This window comes from Pongo abelii, chromosome 13 (assembly GCF_028885655.2).
Source record: "Pongo abelii isolate AG06213 chromosome 13, NHGRI_mPonAbe1-v2.0_pri, whole genome shotgun sequence".
Classification (NCBI taxonomy): Eukaryota; Metazoa; Chordata; class Mammalia; order Primates; family Hominidae; genus Pongo; species Pongo abelii.
Genome location: NC_071998.2, coordinates 56,051,092 through 56,076,640, shown reverse-complemented (window position 1 = coordinate 56,076,640; position 25,549 = coordinate 56,051,092). Strand labels below are relative to the sequence as shown.

Sequence of the window (25,549 nt, the reverse complement as noted above, 5' to 3'; positions counted from 1 at the left end):
CACTTAGCCCTGGTTGAGGTGCATTGTCTGCTGTGGTCTGTTAAGCATCTAACCAGAGTGGGAGGGCACATCAAGCAATTTTACTTTCTTAAATAAAAGGTTTTTAGGTATTTTTGGTATTATATATTCTCTAAGGCCAGAAGGGGCTTATAATGACTTTTCTTCTCTTCCAGAATTGTAATATTAAAAAACTACTCGAGTAAATATCCTAACAAATATGATTTTTCTTGGGAAAACTAAAAATTGTACATCCATGCTTCAGCCATATCATGGACCTAAACTATGAGAGTTCAGAAATATATAAAAGTAGAAAAATCTTCAAAGGTACTTATTTCCAAATATGGAGGGAATGAATCTGAAGATGGAACAATGGCATTTTTTGTACTTATTTCTCTCTAATCCAGCCTGGAGGATTTTTAGCTCAAAACAGTTGCATGTGAAGGATATCAGCCATCTTTGCATATCCCTTTCATATCTACCTTCACACACAAAAGCTGAATGCATTTTACCAGTGAGGCTCTAGATATGAAACTTAGGGATCCATAGATAAATAAGCTACTAACAAACTGATAACAGTGGTGTTCCATCTCTCTATCATGTCTCCTGAGTCTGTTTCATGTTTTTGAGCCTGGCTAATCTAAGAAAAAGAACAAAGTAGGATCATGACCCCGTGTTCTCCTGTAAATCTCACTGTAAAAATCTCAGTGTAAAAACACTGAGACAGGAGTGAGACCAGCTGCGGGTGGGGAGTTAGTGCTCTGCAGGTTACCTCATGGCATATCAAAAATGGCTTTTTTCTTCACTGCGCTCAAGGAAAAAGTCAGATGGGTGGCAAGGTGGTTCTGTTTAGAAGCAGCAGGCAATGTAGTTAACAGCATAGACTTCTGTGTCTTGTGTGTGGTACCTTGGGCAAGTTACTAATTCCCTCTGTAAAGTAGAGAGTATAGGGACTGGCTCACTGTGACAAGGTAAGATTTAAGTGAGATGCACACAAAAAGCTCAGCACAGTGTCTGGCATCTAATATGTGCAGGGCAGATGTCACTACTGAATATCACATCAATGCTAGGTCTGTATTTACTGCCGCACACAGGAACCAGTAAGTGACTTTACCGGTGAAAGTCACAGGTACCTTTATCTATGACGAATGTGATGTGTTAGATGCCGACCCAAGTGTTCTCCACTACACCTGTCTAAAGAGATCTAAGTCTGATATTTAAGGAGTGATAGCATCCTGCATAGTTAAGAAGGCTTAAAAGACTGCATGGTTTAAACCCTAGAAACACAGATGGGATGTTTCTGCCTCATTCTTTTGACTACCTCCTAGAACATGGAAACAAATATTTGGGAGCCTGCATAGTCTTTAGATGGCTGCCAAAGCACTTAAAATCTCCTTTAAATTCTTACCATATGCTTACTTTTGTACTCAGTAAGTGCTCCCAAGTCTTTTACTTGCTCTTCACAGCAACCCTAATAGGTATCTCCATTTTACATATGTAAAAACTGAGGCTACAAACAATCTATGATTCCAAATCCTGTGTGCTTACTGCCATCTTCTCTTAGAAGGGGATGCGGTACTTTACAAAGATTGAGCTGGATGTTGCATTGCATATTTGCTGAGTCCCCCTCACTGCTGATGTTAGGATCCTTCAACAGGTTCTCAGATGCCAGTTATGGCTGGCATCCAGTATGGTGGTATAATGGAAGTGTACCACTACCACTACTACATCAGGTCAGCACAGATTAACTCAGTTACATGTTATACCTTCAAGATGCTAGACATTCCAGAATTATTTTCCTTGGCCATCCAAGTGAAATAGAAGTAGATTGTTGGATTGCAAAGAAAATGATAAAGATTCCCTAAAGGAATTTATAAGCAGGCAACTTCATTCCTGTGCATAAGATATTGGGAGAAAACAAACTATACCACAACAAATCTTAAGTTTCAAGGCTCTCCTATAGGGAGAAACATGGTCAAAAAGACAGGAAGAACTGTGGCTTAGTAACTCAATGATGCTATAACTCCAGGATTGGATCTTAGGTATTCTGGAATCTACCAGATTGGTAGAACTACCAGACTTGGGTATTTCTCAATTAACACGCATGCAAGGAGGAAGAGAGTTTTTTGAACAAAATGACTGGCTTTGACAAAACTATCTTGCTCTTTTTAAATGTCACTTGATACTAAAATGCGATTTAAAAGCATGTAATGCCTCAGGAGTCCAGCACATACAACCAAATTATCATGCTCAGGATCTTCAGAATTCTAAAGGCACATATTAGAATGCAGAGTCCTGATGACCTGTCAATAAGCTTTTTTTTATTAATGAACTGTACATTTAAATAAAAGTTTATTTTTGGGATAATTGTTGTCAGCCTTTCCTTTTTCTAGAGACCTTTTATAAAAGCTTTTACTCAAATCTTTTTCCTTTTCTCAACTGAATCACTGAAGATGACTCAGTCACCCCTTTCTAGGAAACAAGTAGGGCCACTCAGGTCTGAACTCTTCAGGCTGAAAAACTGAGAGATGTTCCCTTTCTTGCCATATTTAGTACAGTTAGTGCCTCACCATGGACAGCCAGTATATTATCCTCTCAAATTTCCCCTCTCTACCCTTGCCATGAAAAAGACAGAAGTCAAAGCTACTGTTACTTAGTTAGGAATGTTAGCCTAGCACTTCCTTCTTGTAGGTGACTGAGAACAGGCGACACCTGGCTAAAGGGGGGCATTTCCCAGGGCAGCAGGATAGGAAAGGACATTACAAGTAAAATCATTTCGATGCTGTCTCCTCATCAGTTCTTAGATGGTCTGTGTTGAAATTCGTTTATAAGGCTAAAACTTTTGTGAGTTGTAGATATATTCCACCTAAAACTTTTCTAAGCAAAGGCCCCAATTGTTTGAATTAGTTTGGGCACTGAACCTTGAAATTGACTCAGAGGATCCAAAAGAGTAGGAGAAAAATAAGTAAATCAAAGGAAAGAGAAACAGTCAAAAAATATTTTAAACCTCAACGGTGAGTCTATAATAAGTGAGATGTTGCATTTTGTTTGAGATGTTGATCTCACCAGCTTTGCAGTGAGGTGGATATAAGTTTGGATGTTTTTCCACTACTTAATCAGCTGTGGCCACAAGTAAGTTGCTTACCATCCAAGCTGATGTCCTCTTCTGAAAATCACAACACCTACTTTCATAGAGTTCTCATAAAAGAAAGAGGCAACACGTATAAAGTGCTTCATTCAAAGAACAGCTGCTATCTCCCTCTAGCACCAAAAAAAAAAAAAAAAAAAAAAAACGATTCATCTTTTTTAAAGTAAAAATCCTTATGTCTATTCGGAGATCTGATTTTGATCTGTACTCTTGTATTAAAATTCCATTTGCAAGTATTCCTTGTTAAATCTCCCCTTGAAATGCTAGCATTTGGTGATCTTTCTTTACTCAAAAAAATCAAGATGATTAATCATCCTCCACCTATTAGCTTTGCAGAAAGCCTTGTGTGTGACCCTCTGCTGATTAAAGAACACAGATGATTGGTTTAAGTTCACCAATTATTCAGAAATGTATTTTTAATTAGTGGGGGTAAGAAGACAGACTATACCTCATACCACTCTAGAAGATATAGCACGCTCTTTGGATTTATCAAGCTCAGCAAATATGATTGGCCCACAATCTAGGAAATGTGGAATGCTATATTTTATGCATGAATATTTAATGTTATAGTGTTCAATTCAGAGGCATTTCTTGCCTACTAGTTGATTGAGGGCAGAGAGTATATTTTAAAACCTTAGTCATTGTTTATGTTTTCTTAAATTTACTCACTTACGTGTGAGATTTGCTGAGGATTACTTCTTTAAAGTTTCAGGGAAATTTGCCTTTTGGCCTGACCCCAAACAAGTAGCCCTGTGGTTTCCTAAGCAGGACTTCTAAATGCTGGAAGATAATTTTAGATAACTAGATAGTAACTGGCATTCCTCCTCAGACCTCAGGGGACTTAAAGTCACAGTTTCTAAAAGGTTCCAGACAGTTTTATAATTGAAACATCCTAGATGAAACATCAGTTATGGGGAAGCACAAACATTTCTTAAACTTGTAACAAAATTGAGGAATGATATATGGATCAGCCACATCAGAAGGTATCCCTCCTTGTAGCCACACATAGACACCCCCTACATGTGCTGTCTTTCATTCATTTGTTTAGTGCCTGCTATGTACCAGGTATTGTTCTGGATTCTGGGGAACCAGTGAAAACATGACAGGCCAGAGCCCCATCCTTCATGGTGCTCACTCTAGCTGGGAGTTAGGCACTAAACAGACATTTATATGTTAGGCAGTGATAAAATCTATAAAGATAAACAAAACAGAGTAAGGGACTAGAGAATAGCACAATGTGCTGTTTTAGATAAAGTGGTCAAGGAAGCTCTCCAAAGAGAGGACTTAGCAGACAACCTGGTGGAAATGTGGTATGAGCCCACTGAGGCATAAGACTGGAGGCATAAGACTGAAGGTATGAATAATGAATAATGAATCCTGAGGCAGGAGCATGCTTGATTCCTCTAAGAAGAAGCAAGGTGGCCTTGGTAGCAGGAGGTGGCAGAGGCAGAGTGGGAGGAGAGAAAGGAAGAGGATCAAGTGATGCCGATTTCAAGAGCTGTGGTTGGGACTCAATTTTTTTTTAAGTGACAGGACTTTTTTAGTGGGCTTGGGGAAATAGAATGACATCCAATTTTAAAAGGCTCACACTGGCTGCTTTGTTTGGAATGGACGGCTGGGAGGCAAGGGTGAAAATAGGGAGATAAATTAGGAGACTCTGATAGTGGCCCTGGTAGATGGACATGATGTGAGATAAGCCAGCTGGGATGAAAGAAAGCTCTACTCCAGATTCAGTCCATCACAAGGGGTGTGTGCACAGGCTGTCTCCCCAGAGTGGGGGGAATTCAGCCTGTAGATGGTCCCTTAATCCAGGAGAATCTCACCAGTTCCTATCTCAGCCGTGCCCTCTGCCTGTGGGATATCTGTTTGGCTGCCTCCCTGATTGGGCAGGGATGATAGGCACAACCCCAGGACGGCTGGAAAAAAACAAGGCTGTATGGAAACCGGGAGAAAAGCCGTGCCTCTCCTCTCTAACCGAAAGAATTCAGGATTCAGAAGAAAAAAAGAGCCCAGAGCATGAATTCCAGCCCCCAGAAAGTTCAAAGACTTCAACCATCCAAAGGAAGTTCTTTTTTACCTTCAACGTAAAGGCCTTCCAGGGACATATTTTGGCAGCATCATTTTAATGTGGAATTCCATGCTAGCTCCTGAGTAATGATCTCTGGAGGAATGTTTGTATGAATGGCATCGTTTTTTAAAAATGTGATGGCATTAGGCAGGGTCCAGCATATCCTATCTATCCAACTGCTTCATATTTTCCCTGTTACCTGTCTGGTCTCTAAAAATATTGGAGAACTATCAAAACTACTTTCCCTAAGACATTTTAGAATCCTGGTATTTCTGAGTTAAAAGGAACCCAAAGGTCACTGAGTCTCTGATAGTTGTCTGATATAGGAGGCAACAGGCCCCATTGAGGAAGCAAAAAGTGGCCACCTAACATTACCAGGAAGGAGACCTCATTCAGCAATGTCTTAAGTCACCCACAGAGTAACAATTGCTCTCACAGTAAGCCCGTAGATTCAACAATAACTTGTGACTCTTTAAGATTAAAAAAAAAAAAAAAAAAAAAAAGGAATGGATGCTGTTTGGGAAAACAAAGCCTCCTAAAGCCAAAACTTTCAGGAAAGGATTCTTTTTATGTTCGGAAGTAAGGTGAGTCTCTGAAATGCATCCATGCATGTCAAAGAAGCCAAGTAGTAACAAACAGCTTATGAAACAGAAATCAGCCTATTCCCAGACATTAGCCCCAGTGCCTATTTCCATTCAGAAAAGAAGGCCAACCTCCCATATGTCAGGATCCACTAATCTCCGGGGAGGACTATGCTGAGAACAGAGACTACGTGCCATTCTTCCTCTCTTCTCCCTCCGCTGCAGCAGGCACTGTGTTCCCAGTACTCTGTGAACTGTCTCTATTATGAGACAGATAATATTTCAATGGGCCTACTTAATATTGTCAGTTCACCAAAAGTGGCACACCAGTTTGTATGCAACTTCCAGTCTCTCAGAAATCCAGTGAAATGGGGGTGGAAAAAGATCATCTAAAACCAAAACCAACTGTAGCTTCTTTTGCCTTGGTAGGAGGGCTAGGAATGCCCCTGGGAAGGGAAATTTCTCTATAGCTACAAGGGAAGGAAAATCTGTGGATCTATCAAAGGAGGTACTGAGCCAAGTTTGGGAAGTAGGCTACAGATGGCTGCATTGCTCTGTATTCCGCGGAGAGAAAAGTCAAGTCAGGGATGAGGAAGTAGCTGTGAAGCAGCAAGGTGGAAAAGAGGACAGAGCCGCATGGTGTGCCGTGGAAATTTGGAGCTCAAGGTGACGAACAAGAATATCCAATACGCAATTTTGGATTGCTTACATTTTTGGCACTGTAAGCCCTATTACCTCCGTGATCCTTCAGTAACGTCTGTGGCACACACTAACACATTGTGGGAGTGGCTTTTGATGAAAATCATAGATAGGAGCCCAGTCTTAGACCAGGGTTGATATGGCAACAGAACAGAGAAGGAACTTTCAGAACAATTTGTTAACTGAACGAATTAAGTCACTGAAGAGCTTAGAGTCAGAAAACATAAGCAACCCAGGGAGTCTTAGAACTCTGGCTGGGATACTGGACTTTCTGCAGGATGTGGAATGGGAGTTCAAGCCTGTATTATCTAGATATTCAAGGACAGAATGACTCCAGATGATGTCACAAGTTATTAAATGTGGTAGGTGGGATCAGGTGGCTTTTAAATACTATACACCCAGCATTTTGCTAGTCAGGATACAGAACTAAGTATAGCAATGGCTTGTAGGATCTTGGAATATCTTGAACTATGGAATCATCTTTCCAAAGTGTGAATATGACCATGTCACTCCCTATCTAGGATGACTTCTTGATGCCTGCAGAATGAAGGCCAAGGTCCCTAGACTCAGGCTCAAGATCACCATAACCTGACCCTGGAGCCTGCTTCTTGGCCCCGCTATGCCCTGCAGTTCCCCAGCCCAACTCAGTAATGCCCAACTCTTTGCAACCGCTCCCCTTTCCCCTCCTCCTTTACTGCTGTTTCCTGTACAAGACTGTGCCTTTGCTCCTCCTCTTCCCTCTGCCTGAAGTGCCCTTCTGGCCTTTACTTATCTGGCTCTTATTCTTCTTCCAGGTCTGGGCTCAGATGTCTCTTCTTCCAGGAAGCCTTCCCTGTTGTCCCGGTTTGGGTCATGAGTCTCCTATCTACCTGGCATATAATTCTACAATAACATGTATATCATCAGGTTGAGATTATGTATATGTATATAACTTCTTGACTGAATGAAACACAAGCTTCTTTTATATAAGAATTTAGTCTTTGCAATCTTTGTGCCCTGAGTACATAGCAAAAAGTTGAATGCTTTTTAAGTGCTCAAATACTGGATTGTAAAACTAAATTGATCCCATGATTGCAAACCATAGATTATTTTGTAAATAAGCATCACAGTATTTAGGCCTCCAAGTAAGCACTGTCTCTTGAAAGAAGTTTTCATAAGAGGTTGTTTGCCTATCCCGGTGATTTCCTACTCAGCACACAAGTTACAGGTCCTATTGTGGATTTATATTCAGGGAGCACAAAGCTGATTTTTGCATACATACTGTTATTAAAAAAAACCCTTACATCTTTGAAGGTAGATTTAAGATTTTGAAACAGCAAAATCGTTGCACTTTCCATCAGGGAACATAGTAATTTGTCATGCTGGTTAATGCCCTTTTGAGACCCTCCATAGCTGTCCTAATGAGGTAGTCCTACAGACTGTATGTACAGCTAATAGCATTGATACGGTTTGGCTGTGTCTCCACCCAAATCTCATCTTGTAGCTCCCATAATTCCCACGTGTTGTGGGAGGGACCGGGTGGAAGATAATTGAATCATGAGGATGGGTCTTTCCCATGCTGTTCTCGCGATTGTGAATAAGTCTCACGAGATCTGATAGTTTTAAAAACAAGAGTTTCCCTGCACAATCTCTCCTTTTGCTTGCCACCATCTTTGTAAGATGTGACTTGCTCCTCCTTGCCTCCCAGCATAATTGTGAGGCCTCCCCAGCCATGTGGAGCTATAAGTCCATTAAACCTCTTTTTCTTCCCAGTCTTGAGTATGTATTTATCAGCAGCATGAAAACAGACTAACAGAGCAAATTGGTACCAGTAGAGTGAGGTACTGCTGAAAAAATACCATAAAATGTGGAAATGAATTTGGAATTGGGTAGCAGGCAGAGTTTGGAACCGTTTGGAGGGCTCAGAAGAAGATAGGAAAATGTGGGAGAGTTTGGAACTTCCTAGAGACTTGTTGAATGGCTTTGACCAAAATCTTGATAGTGATATGGACAGTGAAATCCAGGCTGAGGTGGTCTCAGATAGAGATGAGGAACTTCTTGGGAACTAGAGTAAAGGTGACTCTTGCTATATTTCAGCAAAGACACTGGTGGCATTTTGCCCCTGCCCAAGAGATTTGTGGAACTTTTAACTTGTTTCTTGAGGAACCATTACTCTGATAGACACAAAAAATAATTCCTCCTATCCCCCACCAAAGCAGCCCACAAAGGTATCTCCATCTCCTGAGAGTGTGCTGTCTGGCAAGAGAGATGATTTACAGTATCTGGCAGAAAAAATTTCTAAGCAGCAAAGCGTTCAAGAGGTGACTTGGGTGCTGTTAAAGGCATTCAGATTTAAAGGGGAAACAAAGCATAAAAGTTCCAAAAATTTGCCACCTGACAATGCAACAGAAAGGAAAATTCCGTTTTCTGAGGAGAAATTCAGGCTGCCTGCAGAAATTTGCCTAAGTAACAAGGAGCCAAATGTTAGTCATCAAGCCAATGGGGAAAATGTTTCCAGGGTATGTCAGAGACCTTTGCAGCAGCCCCCCACTACATCACAGGCCCAGAGGCTTAGAGGGAGAAAATGATTTTGCGGCCCAGGCCCAGGGTCCCTCTGCTGTATGCAGTCTAGGGACTTGATCCCCTGCAACCCAGCTGCTCCAACTATGACTAAAAGGAGTCAAGGTACACCTTGGGCTTTTGCTTCAGTGGGTAGAAGCCCCAAGCCTTGGCAGCTTCTACATGGTGTTGAGCCTGCACATGCACAGAAGTCAATAACTGGGGTTTGGAAACCTCCACCTAAATTTTGAGCGTGTATGGAAATGCCTGGATGTCCAGGCAGAAGTTTGCTGCAGGGGTGGGGCGCTCATAGAGAACCTCTGCTAGGGAAGTGCAGAAGGGAAATGTAGGGTCAGAGCCCTCACACAGAGTCCCTACTGGGGCACCACCTACTGGAGCTATGAGAAGAGGGCCACCATCCTCCAGACCCTAGAATGGTAGATCTTCTGACAACTTGCACCGTGTGCCTGGAAAAGCCACAGACATGCAACACCAGCCCATGAAAGCAGTCAGGAATGGAGCTATACCCTGCAAAGCCACAGGGGCAGAGCTGCTCAAGGCTGTGGGAGCCCACCTCTTGCATCACCGTGACCTAGATGTGAGACACGGAGTTCAAGGAGATCATTTTGGAGCTTTAAGATTTGACTGCCTGCTGGATTTTGGACTTGCATGGAGCCTGTAGCCCCTTTGTTTTGGTCAATTTCTCCCATTTGGGTTGGCTGTATTTACCCAATGCCTGTACCCCCATTGTATCTAGGAAGTAACTAACTTGCTTTTGATTTTACAGGCTCATAGGCTGAAGGGACTTGCTTTGTCTCAGATGAGACTTTGGACTATGGACTTTTGAGTTAATGATGAAATGACTTAAGACTTTGGGGGACTGTTGGGAAGGCAGGATTGGTTTTGAAATGTGAAGACATGAAATTTGGGAGGGGCCAGGGGTGGAATGATATGGTTTGGCTCTGTGTCACCACCCAAATCTCATCTTGTAGCTCCCATAATTCCCACATGTTGTGGAAGGGACCTGGTAGGAGATAATTTAATCATGGGGATGGGTCTTTCTCATGCTGTTCTCATGATAGTGAATAAGTCTTACAAGATCTGATGGTTTCAAAAATGGGAATTTCCCTGCACAAGCTCTCTTTTTGCCTATTGCCATCCATGTAAGACATGACTTGCTTCTCCTTACCTTCTGCTATGATTGTGAGGCCTCCCCAGCCATGTGGAACTGTAAGTCCATTAAACCTCCTTTTCCTCCCAGTCTCGGGTATGCCTTCATCAGCAGCGTGAAAATGGACTAATACAAGCATCATCTTCAAAAAAGCACATAACCAGGAAAAGGAATTACATTGAATGGTAACAGTCATCTAGGTTACTATACACTGGTGGGGTTATTTTTAAAGTTATCCTATAGCTTGATAATCACACCTGTTACTTAGTTTTTTTGTGTTTAGAATTAATTTGCCAACTAAGTACCTTAATTAAGCATTGCTTGATCCCACAGTCCTCATGGGTTCTTACCCTAGTTATCAGAGAGTTTAAAGTCAACATTTAAGTCTATGATATATTAAGCATATACTACAGGCACAAAAGGGTTCTGTGTACTCTGAAACAGATTATTGAGATGAAGTCCCTCTTATGTATAACAGTTTAATGGCAAAGCAAAGCTCAGTGGGTCCCAAATAAACATGCCAGACAGATAGCACACTCTCTGAAAGCTCAGGAGATGGAGATATCTTTGTGGGCTGCTTTGGTGGGGGATAGGAGGAATTATTTTTTGTGTCTATCAGAGTAATTGTTTCTCAAGAAACAAACCCCACTTTAAAAGCCCAATGAAACCAAAAGATCCACCCAGAAAACATTTAAACTCATAAAATTTTACATTTAATTTCAGGAATTCCTGTATCTCCTAGTGTCTATCTATATGGGGATTCTAAAAAGGTCTATATAGGAAGTTAGAAACCTCTGTTTTATATACATTTAAATAAATTCACATTATCTATGCCTGTTCTCTTTTTTTTCTAAAATCCCACATGTAAGTTCTCTGAGATACCATCAAAACAGAGTATTAATGGGTGGAAAAAATATCTTATTTAAAAGTAAAACATAGACATTTCTTTATGGAATTGTAACATTTGGAAACTTATTGACAAAATATTCAACTCCAAGGATGTAATATTGGCTTATGCTATGAATATACCAAGTGTGTATATTTTGAATCTTGCAAACTAGGAATCACTTCATCACCATCCCTGTATTGTCCCTCTGGAGAGGCAGTATGCCATATGTAGAAGCATGAAAGCCAGAGTTAAGAGATTAGAGTTCTGATCTTAGTTTTGCCACTTACTTATTATAGTCGTGGTCAATTATCTTCCATCTCCATGCCTCCATTTCTGCATCTGTACAATGAGTGAATGATAAAATTTGACTTAGTTGCTTCACATAGTTGTTATGAGGACCAGATGAGATAACAGATGTATACAATCCAAATGTGAGCTTTTTTGTTTTGTTTTGTTTTTAAGGCACTTGAATAAAAGACATTTGCCATGTGTACATTTTACAAGTTCAATTTCCAGAAAGAAATTTTATTGAGGTTTGACATCACAGACTTTACAATGAAAATCACTGTGCAGGATGTTCTGTGTTTAAAATAACACCACCCATGTTGACAATGCCAAGTCATTCAAACTAATGCCAAGTGAAAGCCATTCCCTAACAATGCTTTTTCCCAACAACACTTTATTATATCAGAAAGGTGTTTAGGCATTGTTTGGGTTGCAGTCCACAGTTCAGAAGGAAATGCTGAAAGATGCTTTCATAAAACTTATATTTGGGGAAATATTTTCATAAGCTGAAAAGGGCTTATAAAATATGATGGTTTCAACCTTAAGACAAATTCATATTATTATTTTTAGTTTAAGTTACTAAACTTTTAAGTTGGCACTGGCCTGGCCTATCCTATCCTGAGAGCCAATGCAATAAAATGAAACTCATTGAGACTGGCCATTGCAATCTGATAAATCGAATTTCAATATTGTTTAATAAAAATAATAAACAGTGTGGAATGAAATATGTTGGATATCATGCCCAGAACAGGAGACCATGTTTATTCAAAAGGACAAATCTCCAGTATTGAAGGAAGGTGGCAATATTACAGAGTTGTATTATGAATAGGTCCTTCAGATTTGTTTTGTTTTGTTTTTTTTGAGATGGAGTCTCACTCTGTTGCCCAGGCTGGAGTCAGTGGCACGATCTCAGCTCACTGCAACCTCCGTCTCCTGGGTTCAAGCAATTCTCCTGCCTCAGCCTCCTGAGTAGCATGCCACCACACCTGGCTAATTTTTTTGTATTTTTAGTAGAGATGGGGTTTCACCATATTGGTCAGGCTGTTCTTGAACTCCTGGCCTAGTGATCCACCTGCCTCAGCCTCTCAAAGTGCTGGCATTACAGGCATGAGCCATCATGCCCGGCCCCAGTTTTCTTTCACGACTCTTTAAACCTAGAAAGAAAAGAAAATCTAAAATCGTCTTTAAAAAATTGCAGTCACTTAAAAATGCTGCAGTCTAACTCTGGTCTTGGCTTCACTTTCCTTTACTTCATAAAGTAAGTGTCAAGCCAGGTTGGATTTATTTAGCTGAATTAGAAACCTGAGGGAGCAGAATTAATTTTTCAGTGACGATGGTTGCAGCCCACTCATTGCCTCCCCATATAAAAAAATCTTTCAGACTATTCACAGTTTTCATCAAATGGGGTCAGTTTCCCTTCTATGTAGGAAATTCCTTCCAGTCTGTGAAAGATTAAACAAAAGCTTTTTCTGCAGGAACTTTGGAAATTAGAATATAATGTTTTCCTGATTGTTTATATTGCCCTCGCTGCCAACATATTTCCTGCCCATGGCTGCCAGATTCATCTCTCCAAAACTCACTTTGTAAACATCATCTTTTTACCGTAGAAATTATCGCAGGTTTCTGAGCAAAGTCGAAGCTCTTGAGCCTGGCATCCAAGGCCTTCCAAATGGCTTTGCTGGTAAATTCGACCAAATATTTCAGAAAGAAATAATACCATTATGACCTAATCTCTCCAGAAAATTGAAGAGAATAGAATATTTCCCAACTCATTTTAAGAGATCAATGTTACGCTGATACCAAAACCAGACGAAGACATTACAAGAAAATAGATAAATATTCCTCATGAGCAGATGAAAAAATTCTTAACAAAATATTATATTAGCAAATGAAATCCAGCAACACAGAAAATGGATAATACAATATGACCATATGGGGTTTATCTTAAGGATGCAGGGCTAGTTTAACAATTGAAAACCAATTAATGTAATTTGTGATATTAATAGATTACAAAAGAAACCAAGAGATCATCTCAGTAGGTACAGAAATAGTATTTGACAAAATACAGCATCTATTCCTAATAAAAAAATCTCAGCAAACTAGAAATCGAAGGGTACCTCCTCAACCTCACAAAGAGGATTTACAAAATGTTTATAGCTAACATCACACTTAATAGTGAAAGACTGACTGCTCTCACTCTAAGATCAGGAATAAGCCAAGGGTCTTTTCTTTCACCACTTCAATTCACTATTGTATTAGGGATTCTAGTCAATACAATAATACAAGAAAAAAGAAATAAAATGCATCCAGATTGAAAGGAAGAAGTAAACTTTCTTTATTCACAAATGACATTATCAACTGTCCAGATAATCTTACAAAATCTATAAAAAGTCCTAAACTTAACATGTGTTTAGCAGTTGCAGGATATAAATGCAGTGCACAAATATCAATTGTCTTTCTATAAACTAACAACAATTAGAACATGAAACTTAACAATACATTTTACATCATCAAAAATATAAAAACTTTAGGTATAAAGCTGACAAAAGATATGAAGACCTGAACGTAAGAATGTAGCCTATTTTGATAAATGCTACATATGAATTTTAAGAGAATATGAACTCTGCTGTTGTTGGGTGGAGTGTTCTGCAAATGTCAATTAGGTCAAATTAGTTGATGGTGCTGTTCAAATTGTATATATTCTCACAGATTTTCTGTTTTATCAGTTATTGAGAAAGGTATTGAAATCTCTAACTGTAAATATGCATTGTCTATTGATTCTTGCAGTTCCATCGGTTTTTGTCCATATATTTAATGCTCTACTCAGAAAAGTCCTGTTCTGTTTGGAGACTTCTCAAAGAATTTAAAATAGAATTACCATTTGACCCAGCAATTCCATTTACCCAAAGAAATATAAGTCATTCTACCATGAAGACACATGCACACCTATGTTCACTGCAGCACAATTCACAATAGCAAAGACGTGGAATCAACCCAGATGGCCACCAACAGTGGACTGGATAAAGAAAATGCAGTATGTATACACTAAAGAATACTACGCAACTATGAAAAAAATTGAGATCATAGTCTCTGCAGCAACGTGGATGGAGCCGGAGGCCACAATCCTAAGCAAATTAATGCAGGAACAGAAAACCAAATGCCGCATATTCTCACTTATATGTGGGAGTTAAACATTGCGTACACATGAACACAAAGAAGGGAACAATAGACACTGGGGCCTAATTGAGGATGAAGGATGGGAGAAGGGTGAGGACTGAAAAACAACCTATCAGATATTATTCTGCTTACCTGAGTGACAAAATTATCTGTATACCAAACCCCTACAACACACAATTTCCCCGTGTAACAAACCTGCACAGGTACCCCTTGAATGTAAAATAAAAGTTGGAAAGAAAAAACAACAAGAAAAATCCTGGTCCGTGCCTGACAATAATAGCTTGTGTGAAAGCACACGTGCACACTCACACACACGCATGTGAGGGCACCTATCAATCATTGTCACTTATAAATGCAAATGAAAATATTCCAAATAAAATGCTAGCAAATTAAATTCAAAGATACCATAAAGGGCATAATCCACCATGACCAAGTCATAATTATTGTGCTATGCTAGAAAAATTTAATATTAAGAAATTAATATGGCACATCAATGGATCAAATAAGACAAACCTTATAATATAAAACGTCCAAAAGGCATTCTGTAAAATTCAATAAGCAATTTTAAATAAAAGCTCTCTGAAAACCAGGATTACAAAGACACTTCTTTAAAATGATAAAAATACACAGCACTTTTAAATCAATAGCCACTTTCATACTTAACGATAAAATACACCAGAAGCGTTTCTTCTGAGAGCCTCAATAAGACAAAAACCCTGGGTTCGGCTGGGCGTGGTGGCTCACGTCTGTAATCCTGGCACTTTGGGAGGCTGAGGCCAGTAGATCACGAGGTCAGGAGATCGAGACCATCCTGACAAATACAGTGAAACCCTGTCTCTACCAAAAATACAAAAAATTAGCTGAGTGTGGTAGCGGGCGGCTGTAGTCCCAGCTACTCAGGAGGCTGAGGCAGGAGAATTGCTTGAACCCAGGAGGCAGAGGTTGCAGTGAGCTGAGATCACACCACTGCACTCCAGCCTGGGTGACAGAGTGAGACTCTGTCTCAAAAAGAAAAAAAAAAAAAATGGGTTTTTTTCCAAAGATATTTGCAACTTGCTCACTTCCATTCTTCATGTTACATGTCCCCAGTGGCCCCAGGGCTCTTGAATTTATTCAGTTCATGCCAGAGACAGTTGTTGTAGGGTACTCAATAGGGCTTGGTGTCATAGGGTTTATACCTCAGTGTCATAGGGCTTATACCTCACATCTAATTTGGCCAAATAATTATGGCAAAAGCGTCTGTGAGCCACATAGATTAAATTATGTAGAAAATAAAAAGTCAAAATTATTGGGAAAGTAATTTCCTTATAGCTGCATCAAATGAGACAAACTTTTCTTATAACTATTTGGTCTTATTTTCAGAGTTCCATTTCCTGGCCTGTCTTATTAACACATCCTTTGTCCTACAACTGAAATACTTATAGCAATAGGAATTATACAGTGAGAATATTTTTTGTTTTAATAAAATACTATTATATTATGCATATTTTATTGCCTGCATTTTTTCACTTAGCCATACATTATGACCATTTTTCTACATAATTTATATTTGGCTAAATTATTATTGTATAGGCTGCATAATATGTCATGATATAGCTGTACCACCATCTACTTAATCTTGTCCCTATTTATAAGCATTTGATTTTGCCTCAGATTTTTCTAAAACTGGGTTTTTAAGGAATATTCCCACCTCCTCCACCCACACAGCAAATAGAAAACTCATTAGATTTTCCTCATAACCCAGATCACTCTCTCTCTTATCTTAATAACCAAGTTTACACTCTGGAAGAAATAAACCAGAACTTTGAATGAAAATAGGGTGGAACAAGTTGGGAGTAAACATTGTCTATTTTCAGAGCCCCAATCTTCTTAATTCCCAGAATATTTCAGCCAGATTTATACATGCTTCTATGCACACACACGACAGGGGACTAAAGGTTTTGATACGACCAAGAAAAAGGATCTGTAGTTGCTGATGGTCAGAATTCCCTCTAAAAATGGCAAGGTACTGAACAAAACCATGTATAGAGAAAATCATCAGTCAGCAAGCCCTACTCATGCACACAGAGTTTTAATCAACATTTTAGTTCCTCACTCTTAAGTACGAACAGCCAAAAGATCACCCAAATTTTTTAAAAGCCTTCCAACATGAAAGGCAGACTAAATTGAACAAGAAAAAATAACTTCAGAAGAATCCATGTCAATGAAGAAAACAGAAGAAAATGTTTTAAAAAATCTCTATAATTCATAGCTTTGAAACATAAAATACTGCATATATAAAATAAGAATTGGATTTTATAAAAAAGTAATATTCCAAAAATAAGAAAAATTTTTGAAAGTTAAAAATACTATAACCAAAAATAAACAGGTCAGTAAAATAATTCTAAAATAAAATGGAAAAAAAAATTCCAAAAAGTAGAAAAAAAGTCAAAGAAAGAGAAAATAAGAGACAAAATATGTGACAACTAGAGGATCAGTCTTGGAGGCCCAATACTCAAAGACAAAGTTCCAGGAAAAGTTCAGAGAAAATGAGATAAAGAATATCATCAAAGTGATAACATGAGAATTTACTGGAAGAGAAAAAAATGAGTTTTCAGACTGAAAGGACCCCCCCCACACCTGACTGTCCAGTACAATAAAACACATACACCCCAAGATACATCACCAAAACATTTCAGACAACTGAGAACAAAGTGGAGATCATAAATATTTCCAGAAAGAAAAAATAGGCCACAAATAGATCAGACAACCATATGTCACTAGACTTCTCAACAACACCAGACACTAGAAGAAAATGGAATGGTTTTAATATGCTGAAGAAAGATTAGTTTAACCTAGAATTCTATATCCAGTCAAACTATTAATCAAATGAGAGAAGCGTGAAATAAACACGTTTTCAGCCACGCATGCTCTTAGAACGACTTACCAAACTGAAAGTTAGGTGATTATTTTCAAGAAAATAAAAAGTAATTGTACAAGAAAAATAATAAAAATACACAAGATTCAGTATTTACATTGTTATGAAAAACAAGAATAAGATTTACATTGTTATAAAAATATAAGTGCAACAATTAATAATAGTAATCTACAACTCAATTACTATAATCAAAAATTGTGTAATAGAAGGATATAGAGAGGAAGAATGTGGAGGCAGAGTTGTGAGGAGTTTTAAGTGAGTAAAATTCTCATGTTCGATAGTAACACGTCAATTGATAATCCCTAACTCAATAAAAAATAAGATTTAGCAGTAAAATTTCATCATTTAGAAGATGAAGTGAAATACTAGCATTAATGGTAGTAAAAGTTAACAGTACTTGTCTCTGGGTAGCTGGGATCAAGAGTGGGAAAGAGGTTAGAGAAGGGACCACAGGTTTTCATTATAATCATTGCAGAACTTTTTAATTTTTAAAACAGTGCCTACATTTTGTTTATTAAATAACTTCAAAAAGAGCATGAAGTAAGGACTTTGATGGCATGAACACATAGGGTTGAGGAAGTTCCTTTATGCTTTGGTGTAAGGAAGATAAAATGATATTCCAATAAACAGGGTGACCTCTGAATTCCACAATGCACTGAGGAATGTATAGGCTGTGCCAGCAATGCCAGAGGCACACAGAAAGGAATATGCACTGTAGTTGAAATAACTACACAGAAAGTTTTTAAAACATTCACCTGGATCAGAAACTGCTTTCTCTGCCAAAACTCTTGCCTTAGCCCAGCCAGGGAATACCATCTGTCAGAGATCTAGGCCTGTGGTATGATTTGGCTGTGTCCCCACCCAAGTCTCATCTTGAATTGTAGCTCCCATAATTCTCACATGTCATGGGAGGGACCCAGTGGGAGGTAATTGAATCATAGGGGCAGGTCTTTCCTGTGTTGTTCTTGTGATAGTGAATAAGTCTGATGGTTTTATAAAGGGGAGTTCCCCTGCACACTCTCTCTTTGCCTGCCAGCCTGTGAGATGTAACTTTGCTCCTCATTCATCTTGCTCTATGATTCTGAGGCCTTCCCAGCCATGTGGAATTGTGAGTCCATTAAACCTCTTTTCTTTATAAATTACCCAGGCTCCAGTATGTCTTTATTAGTACCATGAGAACAGACTAATACAGCCTGGATCAGAGAACCAAATTTTGCAAAATGGAAGGAAAAATAACTGAAGAGATGGAAGAGGATGGAGGGAAGACACAGGCACAGGGAAAAGAGTGGGAGAGAGCATGAATTAATCATCTATTGCTTGCCTGCCGTGTTTCAGGTCACTGTGCTAAGCATATTACCTCCACAGTAACATAGATTCTCACATAACAATAATTAGGCATTTCTATTATCTCCATTTTACCAATAAGAAAGCTGGAACTCTGAGGAGTGAACTTGCCTCACCAAAGCCACACCATTAACGAATGGTGGGGCTTGGATTTGAACCAAGTCTGACTGATGCCAAAGTCTCCTGTGCCATGACAGAGAAAAAGAAACCCAAAGAAACAAGCTTCCCATGCTTCCTGGGCATATTAAAATGTCAGGTTTGTTGTTTGCTTTTTTATTTATTTTTTTTTTATTTTATTATTATTATTATACTTTAGGTTTTATGGTACATGTGCTCAATGTGCAAGTAAGTTACATATGTATACATGTGCCATGCTGGTGCGCTGCACCCACTAACTCGTCATCTAGCATTAGGTATATCTCCCAATGCTATCCCTCCCCCAATTGTAGGAAAATATGCTTAACATAAAATTGACCATTTTAACCATTTCAGTGTATACAATTCAGCAGCACTAAGTACATTCACAATATTTGCAATTGTCACCACTATTTCCAGAACTTATTCCTATTCCCAGACAGAACCTCTGTACATTAAACAATAAAAACTCCCTATTCCCCACATTCCCAGCTTCTGGTAAATTCTATTTTACTTTCTGACTTTATGAATTTGTCTATTCTACTTACCTAATGTAAGTGGAATTATACAATATTTATCCTTTTGTGTCCTGCTTTTGTTTTTGGCTTAATTTGCTTCCGGCTTGTTAACTATAATATTTTCAAGATTCATTCTTGTAATATGCATCAGAATGTCATTCCTTTCAAAGGCTAAATAATATCCCATTGTATATACGTAATACAGTTTGTTTATCCATGCATCTGTTGATGAACATTTGGGTTATTTTTATATTTTGGTTATTGTGAATAATGCTGCTATGAACATTGGTGTGCAAATAACTGTTCAAATACCTGCTTTCAATTCCATACTATTTATTTTTAAGCCTCTTGTTCTCCTTTGACATTACTCTCTAAAAGTTACACTTTTTCTCAAACTTTTTCCCAAACCCATTCTTCTACCCCCACTCCATGCTTCAAATATCTTCAGCCCATGAGGAAAAAACAGTGGAAAAGTCTACTTTTCCAATAGCTCCTTGTACTCTCTGGACCTACTTAATTAATGATCAACACAGTTACCCCTTTATTTATTCATCCGACAAATATTTTGAGCACTGCTTTTATGCCTGACACTGTTCCTGGAGCATGGATACTTCAATTAACAAAACAAAGATTTCTGCAAAGATCATTGAGTTTACAAACGAAGGTCGTTAAGTTTACATTCTACCTGTTGATTTTTCTGACTCTAGTTTATCAGAACATTTCCAAATCACAGGGATATTTTTATAGGACAGAAGAAAAGGAGCCTTAGTCATTCAAGAATGCAAGTCTCAAATTTGAGTGCACTGATGGAAGAGAAAACATGACCCTTCTGAAAAGATTTGGATCCCTTCAGAAGGATGTGAGTGATTGTTTGACCCTCACTTCCCTATGCTAGAGAAGAGATGAAAGCAGGAAAGCAAGAGGAGGAGAAAGAAGCAAGAAGATGAAGCAAGACTCTTGGTTCCAGCATTAGCGTAACTTGCTTTGATAAGTCCCATTTCCAGGAGCTAGATATAAGGTGCCCGTATCCTTTCATCATGATGTTTGAAAGCTGAGATTCCCCAGTGGTTTCACTGGATGACTTAATAGAATGCAGGCACTACATTTTTGCTGAACTCAAAGTCCACTGAGGATTCTAAAGGAAGTTTTGAGTCTCTAACAAGTTGGAAAAGACTTTTGCAATTTTGCTCCACATAAAGGCACAGCCTCCTACATTTTTTTAAGATAAAAAAAAAAAAAGTCCTGCCACTATATATAGTACACTGCTGAATCTGCAAACGATTTTATAAAGAGCCATGTCTTTCTTGGGTCTGAAGCTACTTAAAAAGCATCAACGCCATTGCAAACTGGAGCATTAGATTTTCCCCAAAAGGCATGGATTTGGGGCCAGTAACTGACATCAACTCAAAAGCGAGTCTCGGATGACTACAGACCCAGCTGGCCTGCTGGTAACACAGTGCAGGGGTTGGTTGACATATTTAGGGCACCAGTTAGAATTTGGCGAGAACCAAACCAGTATACTTTTATTTTTTCCAGTTCAAAATCAAGATTACAAACTGACACTGAAAAGTGATCTTGAAGAAGTGTGCTTCCCTAGTTTGGACAGGAAGAGTCAGAATACAAAGAACTGGTTACATTCAGTGACACATACCAACATTAATCCCTCTACCAAAGCAAACCAGGGCTGCCAGAGTCAGCACATTATGTTCTAATACCCAAACAACTTGACTGGAAATCAACCCCCAGCAAAACAAACCGAAACAGGTTTACCAACATGACACTACCTGAATACATGTATTAGATTTGCTCTTGAGCCCACGAAGCAGCTGGAACAAGGTTTCCTTGGGTCCCTTTTTTTTTTCTTCTGCCATCTAACATCTCTAAATACAAATTCTATCTAACCTGATTTTTCTGGAACAGCAGTGTTCTTTAGGATTCCAAGTTAGTATAATGTCCTCAGGCAAGTAAGTTTCAATAAATGATAATTGAAATTAATGTTAAAGCCTGGGTTATCCTCAAGAAAATTTTATAATGAAAATGTTCAACTGACACCTTCCCTTTGGAGGGCCTTAGGACATAAGAAGGAAAAACACAAGCTAAGATATGAAGGAAGGAAGTAGAAAGCTTCCTCAATGAAGTATAAACATGGTATACTGCAAGGTGATCTCAGTTATGCCGGAGGAGCCAATTATGACTTGCTCTTTGGGCCAACCTGTGTATTTTAACTAGGGTGACTAACCCACGCACACCCTCTGCAACCAGCACCTAATAAATAAAAAGAGGCTCAAGCTTCTGAGCCCTGGTTATGTAGAGGATCCTGAGCCCTCTTTCCCTCCTTGCAATCCTTATTCCTGACCTCCTCCTCTGTTCTTGTGTTTACCTGCTGCCTGACCTATGAGTATCATCCTCCATTCTCCCCTCACTCACTTTTGGAGGGGCTTTACTCCTTACATTGGTCGTTTTGGTACCTAAGCTCAGACTCTCCCTGCTTTAGAACCTATAGCCTAACTATTTTTCCCAGGCAAGCCATTGACCTTCAGGTGGGTGCCTCTCAGCTCCACAGGGAAACTTAGGCTACACATCCAACATTCTCCACTCCAGATTATACTATTATAGGTGACCTCCACAGGCACTGACATTAGGATCACTGTGCTAACGCACCACATTAAAGGAAGTAGAGAGCTATATGGGAGAACACATTCTGACCTTGGATTTAGATAACTTGAGTTCCACCCTAATCTACCTATCTCTTACAGGCTATGTGACCATATTACATGGTAAGTTCAAACTTCACTTCTTAGCACACAAGGTCCTTTATTGTAGGATTCCTGACAATTTTTTTTTTTTTTTTTTGAGACTGAGTCTCGCTCTGTTGCCAGGCTGGAGTGCAGTGGCACGATCTTGGCTCACTGCAACCTCCACCTCCTAGGTTCAAGTGATTCTCCTGCCTCAGCCTCCTAAGTAGCTGGGACTACGGGCGCATACCACCATGCCCAGCTAATTTTTAGTAGGGACGCGGTTTCACCATGTCGGCCAGGATGGTCTCAGTCTTTTGACCTCATGATCCGCCCACCTCGGCCTCCCAAAGTGCTGGGATTACAGGCATAAGCCACTGTGCCCGGCCCCTGACAATTTTTTTTAATTCATCGCCTATCACTGCCTCCATCACTTCATTCAATTTAACCATACAGCCCCAGTGATAATTGCTCACGCTCTGGTAAACCCTAGTAGCTTTTGTGCATGTTTTTTCTTCAGCCTTAACCGCATTTCCCCTCATTTCTCCTTGTCCTACTTGTCCTTTGAAATACATCTCAGAGGCCATCAGTAGAAAACCTCCATCACTATGCCATCATCACTATCTCTCGCCTCCTCCTCTGGGTTTCTTTTCTGGAATCATTGATGTACACATCTGCTTTCCCTAATGGACTGTAAACTCTTCAGAGTCAGGCACTGTGCCATATATATATATTTTTTAATACAGAGTCCCATTCTGTCACCCAGGCTGGAGTACAGTGGAGCAATCTCGGCTCACTGCAAACTCCACCTCCTGGGTTCAAGCAGTTCTCATACCTCAGCCTCCTGAGTAGATGGGATTACAAGCATGAGCCAAAACGCATGGCTAATTTTTGTATTTTTTAATAGAGATGAGGTTTCACCATGCTGCCCAGGCTGGTCTCAAATTCCTGGCCTCAAGTGATCCTCCTGCCTCAGCCTCCCAAAGTGCTGGGATTACAGGTTTGAGCCACTGTGCCCAGCCCATATTTGATTTTAATGTCCTGTCCTGAAATATGCCTGGAACAGAGCAGTACTCAGTAAATGTCTGTAAAATGAGTAAGTGCTCACCTGCATCCCATGCCTGCTCTTAATCCTCACAAGGTCTGTATTAGTATCTCAGTTGGCAAATGAAGAAACCAAGGCTTATCTTATATTGGTGAATTATGTGATTTCAGTCACACAATTATGTGATTTCAGTCACACAATTAATGAAAGATAGAGATGATTTGTGAACTCAGGCTGGCTTGACCCTAAACCCCGTTCTCTTTTCACTACATCAGCCTTCTTCTACTGCATGGAAGAAGAATAATGAATCTGAAGTATGCAATTAACCTCATGTGGACTTATCCTTCCTATGTAGACTTCTAGACCTTGACAGAATAGAGTACGCCATGTATCACCACCTCCAACCAGTAGCTTTACCATTGAGATAGGCCTTCTATTTGTGAAAAGCTATAAGCCCACTTTTGTACTCTTGTAATATAAAATTTCCATCCCATCAAACCTGTAAGAAAGGGAGAGGAAGGGCAAATGAGTGGGGAAGAAAACACAACCGGGAGAAAAGAAAGGATTTATTTATTTAAGATCAAGAAAGCTAAGTCAGTCCATGACTAAGAATGTCATGAGCACATAACTCAATGGAAAGCCTCATTTGCTGCAACTGGTAGAACTTGTCAATCAAGGTTCCAAAGACCTTTCCTTTCAATACAATCACCCAGTTGCTCTGTTTTTTTCTTTTCTTTTCTTTTTTTTTCTTTGAGACAGAGTTTCTCTCTGTTGCCCAGGCTAGAGTGCAGTGGCTCCATCTTGGCTCACTGCAAGCTCCACCTCCTGGGTTCATGCCATTCTCCTGCCTCAGCCTCCCCAGTAGCTGGGACTACAGGTGCCTGCCACCGCACCTGGCTAATTTTTTGTATTTTTAGTAGAAACAGGGTTTCACTGTGTTAGCCAGGATGGTCTCGATCTCCTGACCTCGTGATCCACCTGCCTCGGCCTCCCAAAGTGCTGGGATTACAGGCGTGAGCCACTGTGCCCGGCCTCTGTTTTTCTATAACAACTTCCTTTGTGTGGCTTTGGACATCTATTCTTAGAGTTCTATGGTGCCTTCGATAAGCAAAGATTGCTTTAAAATAAAAGCATCCGAGCAGAGTTTTGGACACCTGTCACCAGAATCTTGGGAAAATTCCATGTAACTAAGAATTAAGTTTGCAGTGTCTTTTAGACGAGTGCTTACCATGATCCACTGCCAAAGTCCAAAATGTGTGTGTGTTTATGTGTGTTTGGGATTGAAATAGAGAGAGATACTGTTTCATACATCTCATCTCTGTCTCACCACAGTATTATCCAGCAATTAACAAATATTGACAAGTCTAATAATAGTTTATCCTTGGCTAATCCTATAATTTGCTCCCATAATACTATAGGCTAATCATGTACAGGCCTGAACTTCTAGCAAGCTTGCCTCAGCACCCAGCTTCCTGCTGTAGGTGGGACACTGAGTAAATACTGAATTGACATTTCTCTATTTTGAAGATACTGACACAGATGTGAGTGCTTTGCCTGTATTTTATTGATTTGGTTATTGATGTCAGTATCTTGTTCTTGCCATGGATTTCACAAAAAAAAAAAAATTGGAATAGATTCCTTTTGTCTGCAACCATAAGAAAAATAAGAGTAAAGAAACTTCTTAACCAAATACAGTTACCTTGTTTCAAAGTGGAAATATTCTACTACATCTATCCTGATAAATCATTTTTAAAATAGCCTGGATCTGTAATATTTCTTCACGGTTTATAAAATTTGCAATGGGAATGCCTTTTCTTAAAAAAAAAAATACTAGACTCTTCCCTATTTTAGTAAAGTTTTTGCTTCTTAAAATTTTCCATAGCAGGAGAAGGGACAAGAAAAATGCCTCCTTATTTTCTACCCATGAAGCTCCATGTTACAGCCAATGAGGGCTCTTTAATTTTCAACGGCCATCTGCATAAATACTATAAAGATAATATATTATTAGGATTATTTTGGCTACAAGTAACAAAACAATAAACTTATCTAAACCATAAAGAATTTATCATTTCACTTAATAAAAAAATTTAGAAGAAAAGCTGCTTTGGTTTTGTTATCTCAGAACTTGTACATGTCACCATGTCACCATGGACTCAGATCCTTTCCATATTTCTGCCCCATCACTCTGGTCTTAGCTTTCCTCAAACTGACTCTCTAATGATTGCAAGATGGCTGAATAGCTTCAGGAGTGAAGTAGAGGTGCTTTCTTTCAAGCAATGGGAAGACTGCTTTCTTCGAGGGG

General features: G+C 39.3%; 1 long non-coding RNA gene across 1 annotated transcript in view; it reads right to left on the bottom strand.

Annotated features, from left to right (window-relative positions):
- LOC112134904 (uncharacterized) overlaps positions 1-25,549 on the bottom strand; it is an 83,838-nt gene that overhangs the window by 4,825 nt on the left and 53,464 nt on the right. The window contains exons 2-3 of the long non-coding RNA XR_008509698.2: positions 11,379-11,430; positions 10,221-10,344 (exon numbers count right to left, since the gene is read on the bottom strand). This is a non-coding gene — a long non-coding RNA (uncharacterized LOC112134904). The remainder of the gene's footprint in view (positions 1-10,220; positions 10,345-11,378; positions 11,431-25,549) is intronic.